The sequence below is a fragment of the Leiobunum rupestre genome, chromosome 3 (assembly GCF_980474605.1).
Source record: "Leiobunum rupestre chromosome 3, qqLeiRupe1.1.hap1, whole genome shotgun sequence".
Classification (NCBI taxonomy): Eukaryota; Metazoa; Arthropoda; class Arachnida; order Opiliones; family Sclerosomatidae; genus Leiobunum; species Leiobunum rupestre.
In genome coordinates, this window is record NC_143386.1 from 14,476,793 (window position 1) to 14,490,707 (window position 13,915).

Here is a 13,915-nt window from a genome sequence, read left to right on the forward strand (position 1 = left end):
AGGAGGTTAATGCGCTTGGTGACGCAATTTTTTCGGCTCGTATAACGGCACCAGATGGCGTTACCGACCCTGTGTTATTTATAAATGAACACCGTGCTAAGGTAGAAACGTATCTTCAAAACAAACTAAATACCAATAAGGGAATAAAGTGGTATATGGTGGTGCGGGCACGATATACCCGTGAACTTGGTAACACTGATACGGACGTTGAGGCAATGCCGTATTTCAGGGGATTTACACACGCGACGCTGTCACCCGAGGTAATACCCGAACAAATAAACTCAAGTCGAGACAAAATTGCCGACAGCATGAACAATTATGAGGGACTAGGAAGTGGTTGGGTTTTGGATAGAATTTTGTATTTACAAATAAACATTATTCAATATTTACCTCTCGTAGGTGGTACATATTTTCAAATACCACCCGTGATTGAAAATAAACGGGCTACGGTAAATGTGAATCCAGAAGACCCTAGTGACAATAAATGTTTCTTGTGGTCAATCTTGGCTAAACTTCACCCAGTTACCATCAACCCGAGTCGCATTAGTAATTATAAGCGTTACGAAAACGAACTCGATTTGTGCGGTATTACATTCCCCTTCGAACTGGATGCTTATAAACTTAAAAAGTTCGAAGAGGTGAATAACCTATCAATTAACATTTTCGCATATGAAAAAGGATTTTTTCCTCGATATGTGAGTGAGAAAAGAGTACCAGAAACAAGGGAAATTGATCTTCTCTTAGTATCAAACGGTCAAAATAAACATTATGTGCTAATACGTCATTTAAGCCGTCTGTTCAGTGGATTCTCCAAACATAATGGCAAGACGTTTTATTGTCGCCGATGTCTAAAAAGGAGCAATTCAGAGGAAATTATCAAAGTTCATATGCGCGACTGTAATGTTCACCAACCACAACGCGTGGAGATGCCAACCAAAGAACCAATTTTAAAATTCAAAAATTTTGGTTGGAGTCAAATGGTAAATAATTTAATACTTCTTTTAAATTCGAAATATTTATTTATTTGTTTCATATAGGTTCCTTACACCATTTTCGCCGATTTCGAGTCGATAATGTCAAAAATAGCGACATGTTTGCCAGACGCAACATTGTCATCGACCACGACCCTAGCCGTACATGTCACGTGTGGATTTTCATACGCAATTGTCAATCCCACTGGTACGTTTGATCACTTGAAATTCTTTTAATTCTTTATCTAATATTTATTTACTATGTAGGAAATCTCGTAAAGCACGAGACCTACAGGGGCCAAGACGGTGCGTTGAAGTTTTTGAATATGCTTTTGGACGAGTCTACGGCTATATCGGAAGCGTTGAAGGAAAACATCCCTATGCAACTTTCCGAAGCTGAAGAAACATCCTACCAAACCGCAACACATTGTTACGTCTGCGAAGAAACATTCACGAAAACTTCAATTAAAACACGTGACCATGACCATTATACAGGAGCGTATAGGGGCTGTGCGTGTCAGAACTGCAATTTGAAAATGAAGGCGCCAAAATTCATCCCGGTTTTCCTTCATAATCTGAGCAGGTAAATTAATTGTCTATATTTTTAAAGGTATTTTTACTTATGATATAAAGAATTTGTAGATATGACGCCCACCTCATTATGCAACAAATTGCAAAGATCAAAAATAAGAATATAGACTGTATCGCTACCAACAGCGAAACATACATTTCTTTCACCTTGGGTAAACTACGGTTTGTTGACAGCATCCGATTCTTGCCAGCTTCTCTCGAGACCCTCGTTGGAAATTTATCGAAAGGTGGAGCTGACAAGTTTCCGCTCTTAAACTCGGTTTTCACGTCGGAAGAGGTTAATTTACTTCTGCGAAAAGGAGTTTATCCGTATTCATATATGGATTCGGAAGATCGTTTTAAAGAAACACAACTACCACCTATCGAGTGTTTCTTCAACGATTTAACCGATGAGCCTCTGAGTGAAGCCGACTACGTGCATGCGCAAAACGTCTGGAAAACTTTCCACATCGGAAATTTGGGTATGAACACTATTAAAATAATAAATATGTATAATCTTTAATTGAAAATTTTATTTTTAAAGGACGGTATCACGACATTTATGTCTTGTCTGACACATTACTTCTGGCAGACGTCTTTCAAAGTTTCCGTCGTATGTGCATGACGTATTACCGACTAGACCCCGCACATTCGTACACAGGCCCGGGTTTCGCGTGGCAGGCGGCCCTATGTATGACTAAGGTGCGTCTTGACCTTTTTCTGGATGAGGACATGCATCTTTTCATAGAAAAAGGGATACGAGGTGGAGTTTCAATGATCAGCCATCGTCTCGCACAGGGTAATAACAAGTACCTGGAAACACACGACCGTTCCAAACCAGATAGTTACATCTGTTATCTCGGTAAGAATGAACAAAATTTTAATAATAAATTTAATTATACAAAAAAAAATATATATATATATAATAAATTAAAAAAAATATATATATATATAATATATATATATATAATATATATATATATATAATATATATATATATATAATATATATATATATATAATATATATATATATATAATATATATATATATATAATATATATATATATATAATATATATATATATATATATTTTAAAAATTTAATTAAAAAAAAAATATTTTAAATATTTAATTAAAAAAAAAATATTTTAAAAATTTAATTAAAAAAAAATATTTTAAAAATTTAATTAAAAAAAAAATATTTTAAAAATTTAATTAAAAAAAAAATATTTTAAAAATTTGATTAAAAAAAAATATTTTAAAAATTTTATTAAAAAAAAATATTTAAAAAATTTTATTTAAAAAAAAAAAAAGTTTTAACGATGTTATTTTAAACAGATTGTAACAATTTGTATGGTACTGTCATGTGCGACGCGTTACCAATGAAAGGTTTTGAGTGGATTGAACCCACCCCTGACTGTCAACGCGAAATTCTAAGTTGCCCCGACGACGCCTCTGAGGGATTTATTTTAGAAGTGGATTTGGAATATCCGGACGCATTACACGACGAGCATAACTGCTACCCGTTAGCTCCAGAGTCCATGTCAATTAAACCGGAAATGCTTTCCGAGTATTCCAAAACCCAGATGACTGAACTGAAAATCCCTGTTAAAGAGAGTCTACCGAAACTGGTGCCCAACCTAAACAACAAAGAGCGATACGTTGTACACTATCGCAATCTCAAGTATTACGTGGAAAAAGGGCTAAAAATCACGAAAATCCACCGAATTATGAAATTCGAACAAGGTGCCTGGTTAAAGCTATATATTGACTTTAATACAGATAAAAGGAAGATGGCCGCCAATGATTTTGAAAAGGACTTTTTCAAATTAATGAACAACGCTGTCTTCGGTAAGTAATTAAAAATTAAAATTAAAAATTAATATTAAAAATTAAAATTAAAAATTAATATTAAAAATTAAAATTAAAAATTAATATTAAAATATTTTTATTTTATTTTATTTTTTGCAGGTAAAACCATGGAAAACTTACGTTTACGTAAGGATTTTAAATTGGTTACGACACCAGAAAAGGCTGTTAAAAAAGCTAGCTCGCCCGCGTTCGAAAAGTTCACCATCTTCCAAAACGACCTTGTTGGAATTCATTCCGCTAAGAAAAAGCTTATTCTAAACCGGCCCATCTATACAGGTTTCGCCATTTTGGATCTATCGAAACTTTTAATGTATAGATTTCACTATGACGTCATAAAGCCGCAGTACGGAGAAAAGGTCAAACTTCTTTTTACCGATACTGGTACGTATACCCTCTTGTATACAGGGTCTTTTTTTTTGCTCGGAAAAGTGTTTTTTTTTCAAAAACTATTTATAGTACCGATTTCAAATTTGGAAGGTCAATTCTCTATACCGGGGGACATCAGTTTGAGAAATTTGAGCGTTTTCGGTAATGTTTTTCACCAATTTTGAAAAATTATTTTTCGACCACTAGGTGCGAGATAAAAAATTTCTATTATAAAGTTGTAGGCCGTCATCGAAAACCCTTAAAAATTGTTCACTCGACGAAAAACAACTTATTTATCAGTGAAAATTCGAGCTTGAAAAATTTACAAGTTGGTGAAGCCAAATTAATATTGTTTGAAACGATAATTGAAAAGGGAACAAGTCTAATACAAACGTAGTAGAGTTTTCACACTTGAAAAAATGTACACGTTTGGTTTTTAAATGCAGATATTTTATTCACATAAATTTTTACAAAACATTTTCAATAATATCACCATTGGCTGCAACACAGGTTTGTGCGCGGACAATTAAGTTCTCAAACGCTTTCTCTACCATTTCTGGTGTGACGTCTCGGCAAGCACTGATTATTCGTCTAATGAGTTCCTCCCTAGTTTCAATGGGCGTGGCGTATACCTTTGCTTTAACGAATCCCCAGAGAAAATAATCCAGCGGTGTTAGGTCAGGTGACCTTGCTGGCCAATGCACTGGACCATTTCTCCCTATCCACCTTTCAGGAAACTCGTTGTTGAGGTGCTCAGTTACTTGCCGGGAAAAATGCGGAGGGGCGCCATCTTGCTGAAACCACAACTGACGTCTTTCAGCCAATGGAAGGTCGTCGATTGCGTCACTCAGTTCGTTCTGTAGAAAATGTAAATACCTTTGGCCGTTGAGGTTCGTCGGCAGGAAAAAGGGACCAATCAAACGGTTTCCAACAAGTCCAACCCAAACATTGACCCGTTCAAATTGAACCTGGTGATGATATTCAAAACCCCAATGTGGGTTGATGTCAGACCAAAGATGGCTGTTTTGATGATTAAAGGGCCCATCTCTAGAAAATGACGCTTCGTCGGAGAACAAAACATGGCGCAAAAATTGTCTATCTTCTTGGACAGCATTTAGTAACCAGTTGCTAAATTCATAACGTCTTTGATGGTCTCCGTCAATTAGTCCTTGGTGGAGCGTAGCTCTGTATGGGTGATAGCGATTCTTACGAAGAATTTTCCACACACGATTTGCAGAACAACCCAAATCAGCAGCGGCGTTAGCGCAACTGTGACGAGGATATGCCACAAAGTACGCGAGTACATTGTTCTCGAAGTCTAAATCCGCTTGACCCAATCCGCGAAACCTAGGTTGCAAGTTACCAAATTGATTGAAATCGTGAATTGCTCGTCTTACTGTATTTACAGATGGTGCTCCATTTGGATGTCTTTCTGCGAAGATTTCAGTCACTCTTCTAAGGTTTTGCGCTGCTTCTCCATAGTAATTGGCAACTATCTCGGTAGGCTCAGCTACTGAATAACGAGGCATTGTTCGAAATATTATCAAACACTGATAATAATCTCCCAAAGTTTTCCTTTAAATACCCAATGCATGTTTAGGATTGACCTATAGCCTCGTGTTTTTTAAATCCGGTCGTTTTTTTAACCAAAGTTTCAACTGGATTAGGTAATTCGGTTTCAATTATCGTTTCAAACAATCGTAATTTGGCTTCACCAACTTGTAAATTTTTCAAGCTCGAATTTTCACTGATAAATAAATTGTTTTTCGTCGAGTGAACAATTTTTAAGGGTTTTCGATGACGGCCTACAACTTTATAATATAAATTTTTTATCTCGCACCTAGTGGTCGAAAAATAATTTTTCAAAATTGGTGAAAAACATTACCGAAAACGCTCAAATTTCTCAAACTGATGTCCCCCGGTATAGAGAATTGACCTTCCAAATTTGAAATCGGTACTATAAATAGTTTTTGAAAAAAAACACTTTTCCGAGCAAAAAAAAAGACCCTGTATAGTATAGCTCATTTCTAATGATTATTTGTAATTTACAGACAGCCTCAGGTATGAAATCCAAACACCGGATTTATACGAGGATTTCGCCCAACAGAAGGAAATGTATGATTTTTCTGGATACCCCAAAAATCACACTCTGTTCGACGAAACCAACAAAAAGAGGTTAGGCAAATTTAAGGATGAGATGGACGGCACACCGATTGAAGAATTTTGCGGACTTAGACCCAAAATGTACTCTATATTGTCATCTAAAGGCGAGAAAAAGACTTGCAAGGGTGTGTGTAAACGCGTTGTGCAGAAGCGCGTCCGTCACGCGGAATATCGCGAGTGTCTTCTGAACCGTAAGTTAACTATCGCGGAGATGAAGCGCATAGTGAGTAATAAGCATATTGTGACGACTGTGCGACAAAACAAATTGTGTTTAAACCCGTGCGATGATAAACGTTATATTTTAGACGATGGTATATCAACGCTCGCGCACGGACATTATAAAACGAAACAATAAAATATTTTTATAACAAATTTATTGAGTATTTCTTATACATAAATTCTACAATCATACGATCATTAACATTTTTGTTTTTTGAAAATCTTTCCAATATACTAAACATTTTTATTCCCTGACACAAATTAATTGCAAAATATATACAGTAACCACCGCAAGCTTTACTAGAATTTCCTTGCAATTGAGCAGAATTATACGTGACAGTTAAGCTGTTTTTCTCTATAAAATAGTTAAATTTAAATAAATCAGGGCTGTTCCCGAAACTCTCGAAGAATGTACAATTGAGTGACCTTGAGAGATATATCAAACACCAATGTTCTCCTACCCCATTGGACGTATCAGTGTTCACGATGTAAAGTGAAGGATACGTTTTCACATTCTCGGGAAGTTTGTCGGCAGGGAAGACTCCTCTGAACAAATATTTGGTATACGGATCTTTCTTGAGTATGATTTCAAGTTGTTGCGAGTCCATTATGAACTTTGATCATATAAAACTGCTCTGTTCTTGTCGATCTCGACCAAAGATTGATATTCGGAATAGTAAATCACGCTAACTGTTGACGGCAACGATTCTCCGAATATTAATTCGAGACGAACGCTCCCGTTCTTTACCAGGTTGAAACAGTCAGTTGAACTTCCGTTGAGATCGGGAGTTAAATCGAATACGAATAGTGCGTTTCCATTGGCGAATTCATCACGGTCGATAAAATTTCCTTCGTCAATATTCCATTGCCCAGTTTGAAGAAAGAGATTAACGTATGATCGCATAAACAACTTATCTTTGAAATTTGGGTTTAACGGTTTTGCCGGGACACTACTACCATCAAGGTATAGGGCGATTTGAGTTAACGAAAAATTTTTAAAGTTAAAAGGTGACATTTTGTAGTCTCCCAAATACGCATTCTGGTCCACAAATCCGATCACCACCTTACTCGGTATTTGACCATTATATAAGTTGTCTTTGACGCATATTTTGTTGCCTTGGGAAATTGAAAATGAATTACATTCCGTACGGGTGATTGGATATTTCATTGTTGCCAGTTCCAAAGTTTTAGCGTGGGATAACATAATCTCTGGCGTCAATCTAACTTTTCTGACAAACATTGATGCGTGTGTGAAAATGACTTTGCATTTTTCACCGTCTGTGTGTAAACAAAACTCGTTTGAGCTTTTGATAAACTTGAAATTTAGATCTATCAGGTTAGGAATAAGTCGATTTTGTTGACAAATATCGGCTCGTACAACTCCTATCATGTCAATAACACCTTCTTGAGCAAATTTTGCACGTTTCTTAAATCCGTCGTTATTGGAAAATTCGTCAAATTTCCCGGCTTTGTCTTTATAGAATAGAGACGCGGTTAAGAAACTATCCTTGGCTGGTCCACCATATGTCAAGAGCGTTTGAATCATACTCTTGTAAGGATACTGTTGAGGGCATGACGTAACTGATCTGTCACCCAATGATACGTGAACTTCGCCAAAGAGACTATGTAAAAACAAATTTTCCGGACCAACTTTGTCCGCGGGAGTTGTGGTTTTAGATACAGCGTCGTAAATATCGGGTTTTGGTAGAGTTCCATCTGCTTTCACAATTTTCACTTGAACTTGAAGTAAAGTATTTTTCAAATCAATGTAAGTCTCCGAGTTTCCAGCGATACTAAAGATAATTGCTTGGTTTTCATTTATGTTCGATGTTGGATTATATTCAACCCATTGACTTCCTATTATACCAGTTTGAGTATAAGGTACGTGAAATAAATCAAGTTCCGAGCTAATGCTGTTTTGTGAACTGGGGTGAGCTAGGGACATGGTTCAATGATTACGAGAATATATCAGACTGAAGCAGAGAACGTCTTTTCTTCTTCCTGGTTCGAACTGAACTGATGATGGGAGACGTTTTACGTTTCCTTTTACGTCCATTTCCACTAAGTTTACTCACTGCTTCGGCGGCTCTTCTTAAGGTTTCTTTCCCCGCCTCTTTCCCCCGAGATTTTAACGCGTCTTTAATAGACACACCACTCGAGACGTCGGAAGCAATTTTTGCCCCGGTATTTAAAAATTTTCGACCAAGGAATGAGGCACCTTTTTTGAGTAAAGGCATGGCAGACCGAAATGCCGAGGCTAATATATTTCCAAGACCATATCCTCTTTGCACGGCTACCCCACGGTATACCGGAATTGATCCGTGTCCAATTTGATTTAAGTAATAGTTATTATAATCGTTTACAGAAACGTGATCCAGATTACGTGGAGACATGTTTCTCCTTTGACCTGCTAACCACAAATGAACAGAAGAAAGATTTTACACCTGATTTTATAGATAAGTCCATGTTCTTCGGGGTCTAAAATGAAGAGTGACGTGAACTTTTCCTCGTTCGAAATGTACAGGCTGACCCATTTCACTCATAATATTAATTTCAATGGTTTGAAAATGGTTATGCGCAATAGGCATATAATGTGGTCGTGAAAACTCTTTCTCAACAGTGTCTCCGTCTTTTCCTTGAATACTTATAATACGTAATAAGGGAACATCTGAATCTCCAACCGATCGACTTTGTATAATGTCCGAGTATATGAACAGAGAATGTAACCCAGCGTCCATATCACAGCTAAAAGGCGCCGTCATGGAAGTCACTATAGTTACGTCTTTGCCTGGAGTTCTCGTGAATCCTAATATGATGGCGATTTCATGTGGTATGTAAACTTGGTTCATTTCATATAGTTCAACAATTACACGTCGGTTTGGTTTGTTGTAATATAACTTGACTCTAGAGCTAATATTTCGCCCGTCGTCATCAGTAGTCATGATTTCTAGTAAATCTTCAACTCCGTAATATCCTGGTGGTATTACTATATTAACGAAATCCATTATGTCGTTGAAATTTTCTATGTCAGTGTGTTTTCTCAGTGTCTTAGTTGTTTTAGTCTTTGATTCTTCTAAGGAATCCGGTAGAGAGATAGTTTTCCAAATTCGAACTACACATTCTTCTTGAACGTTATTCCACGTTCTAGGATAACTGATTTCAGCAAGTCCAACTTCGTAAGCTCCCTCAAGTTTAATGGGTTCTGGTAAATACGTTCTAAACTTGCTTATAGTATTGTTTTTGAAATAGCGCATAGACGAGTCGGACGGTAACGTGACATAGAAACTCATAATGTGACGATTTCTTGCACCCAAGAGTCAAAATCTGGACCGTAACCACGCCAACGTACTAGTAGTTCTTTAGTCCCGTCTGGTTTTGTTCTTTTCCTTAGAACTTTTTCGATTTTGAATAAGCAGTTTTCGAGGTCTTTCCCAATTTTCTGTATTTCCTCCTTGTAGAACACACCCGAAATGAGCTCAGTTTTCAAATCCTCCAGTTTATATACCGGAGGGTCTCTTGGTATGCACTGAACTACTTTGAATATTTCCTCGGTATAATTGGCTTTGTAACCCTTTTCGAACGTAGTTTTATTCTTACTCATGCGAACCAAGTCACCTCTTTCAAAAGGGAACGAGACTGGGGGTGAAAAATTGACTTTCCCGTATAAGTTCTGCCACACTTGTTTCGAATTTTCATTCTTCACTTCAACGGGTTTGCATTTAATAGATTTGTGGTAGTTGTTATTATAAGCTTCCAATAAATCTGGTAAAACGTCGATATATTTGTGCGTATCTTTCTCCGTAAAATATCGGTACATTCGAGACTTCAGTGTTCGATTGAATCGTTCTATAATACTAGATTTTACTTCGGAGTGCGTTGCGAAAAACTTGATTCCTCTACGTTTTAATTCACCTTGAACTTCTTTGCATAGAAACTCGTTACCATGATCAGTCTGTACAACCTTCGGCTGTCGACCTGATTCTAAAATAGATTTGAATGACTTTACCATAGTTGATCCTTTCTTATCCTTGGTAGCCACAGCGAATGCGTATTTGCTAAATACATCGATACAACATAAGATATATCGGTATCCACTATTGTGATTTTTTATATCTTGCATGTCTGCCAGATCTAGTTGCCATTGTTCGTCTATTCCATACACTATCGTCTTGTTTCTTCTGAATTTATGTTTTATCGGCTTGTGTAACGTGTACGTATCTTGTCGTTTTAAAAATTCTCTCACATCGTTTATGGTCACTTTAATTCCCTTTGCCCGGGCAGCACGATAAAGACCGCGAATGCCTCCGTAACTACCGGCGTCCTTTACATTGAAGTATATTTCTTCTAACTTATCCATTCATCGTACAGTTCATTTTCCGTTCGTGATACCAGTACGCGAAATCAAATAGTTCAAAAACGATAATAATAAATAATAACAAAAACGCCGTAATAACTTTGGGTGATTTCAAGTATGATATCGATAAAGAGGTTATCAACCCAGACGGAGTAGGATCGATGCCACCTTCCATGTTGAGGTATAATTCGTGAATGAAAGAACTGAAACCTGATATATTATTATATTCTTTATTTCAAATTTATCCAACTCAATAATCCATTGCCATACATTGATTCGGGACTAGGAGGTAAATAATCTGAATCATCGTACACCTTTTCTGGTGAATCGTTAGAAATAATAGGTACATTTTCAATAGGGGATTCAAAGGGGAATTTATTTTTTACAAGTGATTTGGGTACATTTTCCTTGGCCAACAATTCATAAAATTTATCCAATCCAACAATTTCATGTTTCGGTTTGGTTTTGTATCCTTTAACTGATTCGTGTAAAATGTCCATGATATTAGATCTAACTATAGGGCGTTCTTTATAAATAAGTTCACCACTGGTAGACCAATCAATTTTACTGTTTCGTTCAATCCACTTGTACAAAGCAATGACGGGTTTTAGATGTGAATCTGGTATCGCGATAGCTATTTCCGAATACCAGTCTTTCTTTCTTTTCGGTTCTTCAACGAGTTTCGCCTTCTTAGTTCTTTTGTTACGTTGTAATAAATGGTTGTACAACTCCACTTTTTGTGATTGATTAAGTTTCTGATTATTTAAAACAGTTTTCGTATCCAAGTTTTCGTCAAGTTTCGGTTGCGAATTGAGTCGTCGATAAACGTCTTCGGGGACTAAGATCATCTTCCTAGCCATTTTTGATAGCTCTACTTATAGCCGCGCCTGCCGCACTGCTTACAATTGAAAGAAGTGGTGCTAATAGTAACGGTAAAAATCCTCCCTTCTGTAATAAAATCTTTTTCCGTTTTGCGATGGTATTGGGTTTAGATATCTTCCGCAAAATATGACAATGCCGCTTCAATCGCTTCTTATGATCATCTGACAGTTTTACATTGCCACGCAGAACATTTATACAGCATTCCACAATAGCTTTAATCGCGTCGTTATTAGCATATTTGATGGCGGCATTTCTTTGACACGAATTACACTTAGACAGATATTTTAAAAACTCCTTATGATTATGAATTCTCTTCATTTTGGGATAAAAACGGCAGCCTCTTCTCCTGGTATAAGTCCGGTTCGTAGTCTGTGATCGTCTGACGTAGTTGGTTTCAAATCCACCCATAAATACCCAAAGTCTCTAGCGATTGCTTGATGAAAGGCGTCGATGACGTATTTACTGTTAGTTGGGGAAATCTGTCTAGCCAAATGAAATATCGCCGATTTGTCACGTGGTGTCTTGAAAATTATCAGATAGTGCGCGTTTAAATTCAACGTTCTAATTTCCTTCCCAGGATAATACAAATTTTGCATAAGTACAAAAACCGACGTGTTTTTATGATGAGAACCTCTTATAAACAAATTCGTGACATCCTTGTTATTTGATATTTCACAAAGTAAATCATCAAGAATAACAAAATTCTTGACATTTGGGTCTAAAATTTTAACGTCTAATAACCCTTCGTGAAATTCAACGGTGGGTGTATCATCTAATACCGAATTAAACAGTTTGGGTTGATATTCCGTATAGCACCATATAATTCTCTCTGGTGGGGGTGAAATACACGTATCTTTATATTTGATAAGACTAGCCACGAAAAAGGATTTCCCAGACTGAGTCGCACCCGCGATCAGACCGTTAAAAGGATGTTGCAACCTGAAATCCATTTTAAAGAATGACACATTTTTCTCAAATCAAATAGTTTTTATTCACAAAAGTTGTTTAGCGTTACAGACTATTCTGGCGACCATGCATTTACAAAATTCTTCATTTAAAAAGGTTTTTAAAGTAAAAATTTTATAAATCTCAATGTAGTCAAGATTTCTTATCGCAGTGTCGTAGTTCATTTCAACACGCATATCCCAGTCTTCTAGACAGTTGTGTTGAGTCTGTGACGGATGGTCCACGGTACATCCGTAGCAACACTGGCGGATATTAACACGCAACTGTTCCAAAATAGTGTCCTTTAAAAGGTCATATATCCTATTTGCTTCATTTAGGTATGTTACAACGTCTTTATACATATCCATTAGCACTTTGGTGAGAGCGTAACCAATGGCGAAACCCTTCTTGGTTGGGAAAAACTTGCCGTACAATTCACCGTACCCCGGAACCATCTCCCGGATATCCAAAATTTTTCGATTCTGATACGTTCTTAGTTCAACACGTTTCGTCTCGGAACCGCTGAAAAAGCACGATGATCCTGGGGCGTCATCCTTCTCGAAGAAAGCTAGTATTTCATCCTTCTTTTGGTATAACTCATGAAAATCGGCTTCGTCTAAGGTGATTCCCGTAGCACTATCTCGGAGTCCTAGACGCACATCTAGTGTAGACGTAACCTCGATGAATTTCTCTGACGAGACGGCGAACAAAACTTGGGCAAACATGCTATGAAAATTTATATGTTAGGAACATACACAAAATATTTACTAAGTAAAAAAAACTAATATACTTACATAGATGATTTCGTGTTGATACTTGTTCCGTAGAATGTTCTTTTACCAAGATCCCACCTATATTTATACTATAACATTACGGTGGAGATGTAACATTGCTAGTTCACCACCCACACCGCTCGGTGGTGTCACTTTATTAATTCACCACCCACACCGCTCGGTGGTGTCACTTTATTAATTCACCACCAGCGCCACCCTGCATTCTACAATTCACCACCAGCACCACCCTGCATTTGTACGTTCACCACCAGCGCCACCCTGCCTTTGTACGTTCACCACCCGGGTGGCGGCCTTCCACTGTACTGTTTTGGGACCCGCTCGAAGACCCTACTTCGGCTTTCGAGTATTAATTAATTTTTCATCGGGTAGTCGAGTCGGGTAATATTTTGATCGAGTCGGGTTGTCGTGTATTCGATTATTTCAATATTTTCCTTGTTCGCGTAGTTGTTAGAAAAAAATTTCGGTACTTGATTAATCGACGAATTCTTTTCGGGTAGTCGAGTAATTAATAAAAAATTTAAATAACCTACTTAATACTACTTATATGGATGTTTGGTAACAACCAACAATTTAAAATAGATAACAATAATTAGCAAAACGCTTAACTAAAGACCATTACTCGGGCACTCACGGCCAAGATTACAATCGACTTTGTACAAAACACATTTTTTGTGATTTAAATTCCGCGGTCATTTAGTGGTGAATTCAAAAAAGATTTGACACGAATGATTTTCGTAAAGACACCTTCCACGCAGTGGCGTAACTAATTTTTTACTCTC

General features: G+C 37.0%; 1 protein-coding gene across 2 annotated transcripts in view; it reads right to left on the reverse strand.

The window, feature by feature from the left end:
• LOC149949537 (uncharacterized) overlaps nucleotides 1-13,915 on the reverse strand; it is a 113,961-nt gene that overhangs the window by 64,663 nt on the left and 35,383 nt on the right. The gene's annotated exons all lie outside the window — the stretch shown is intronic.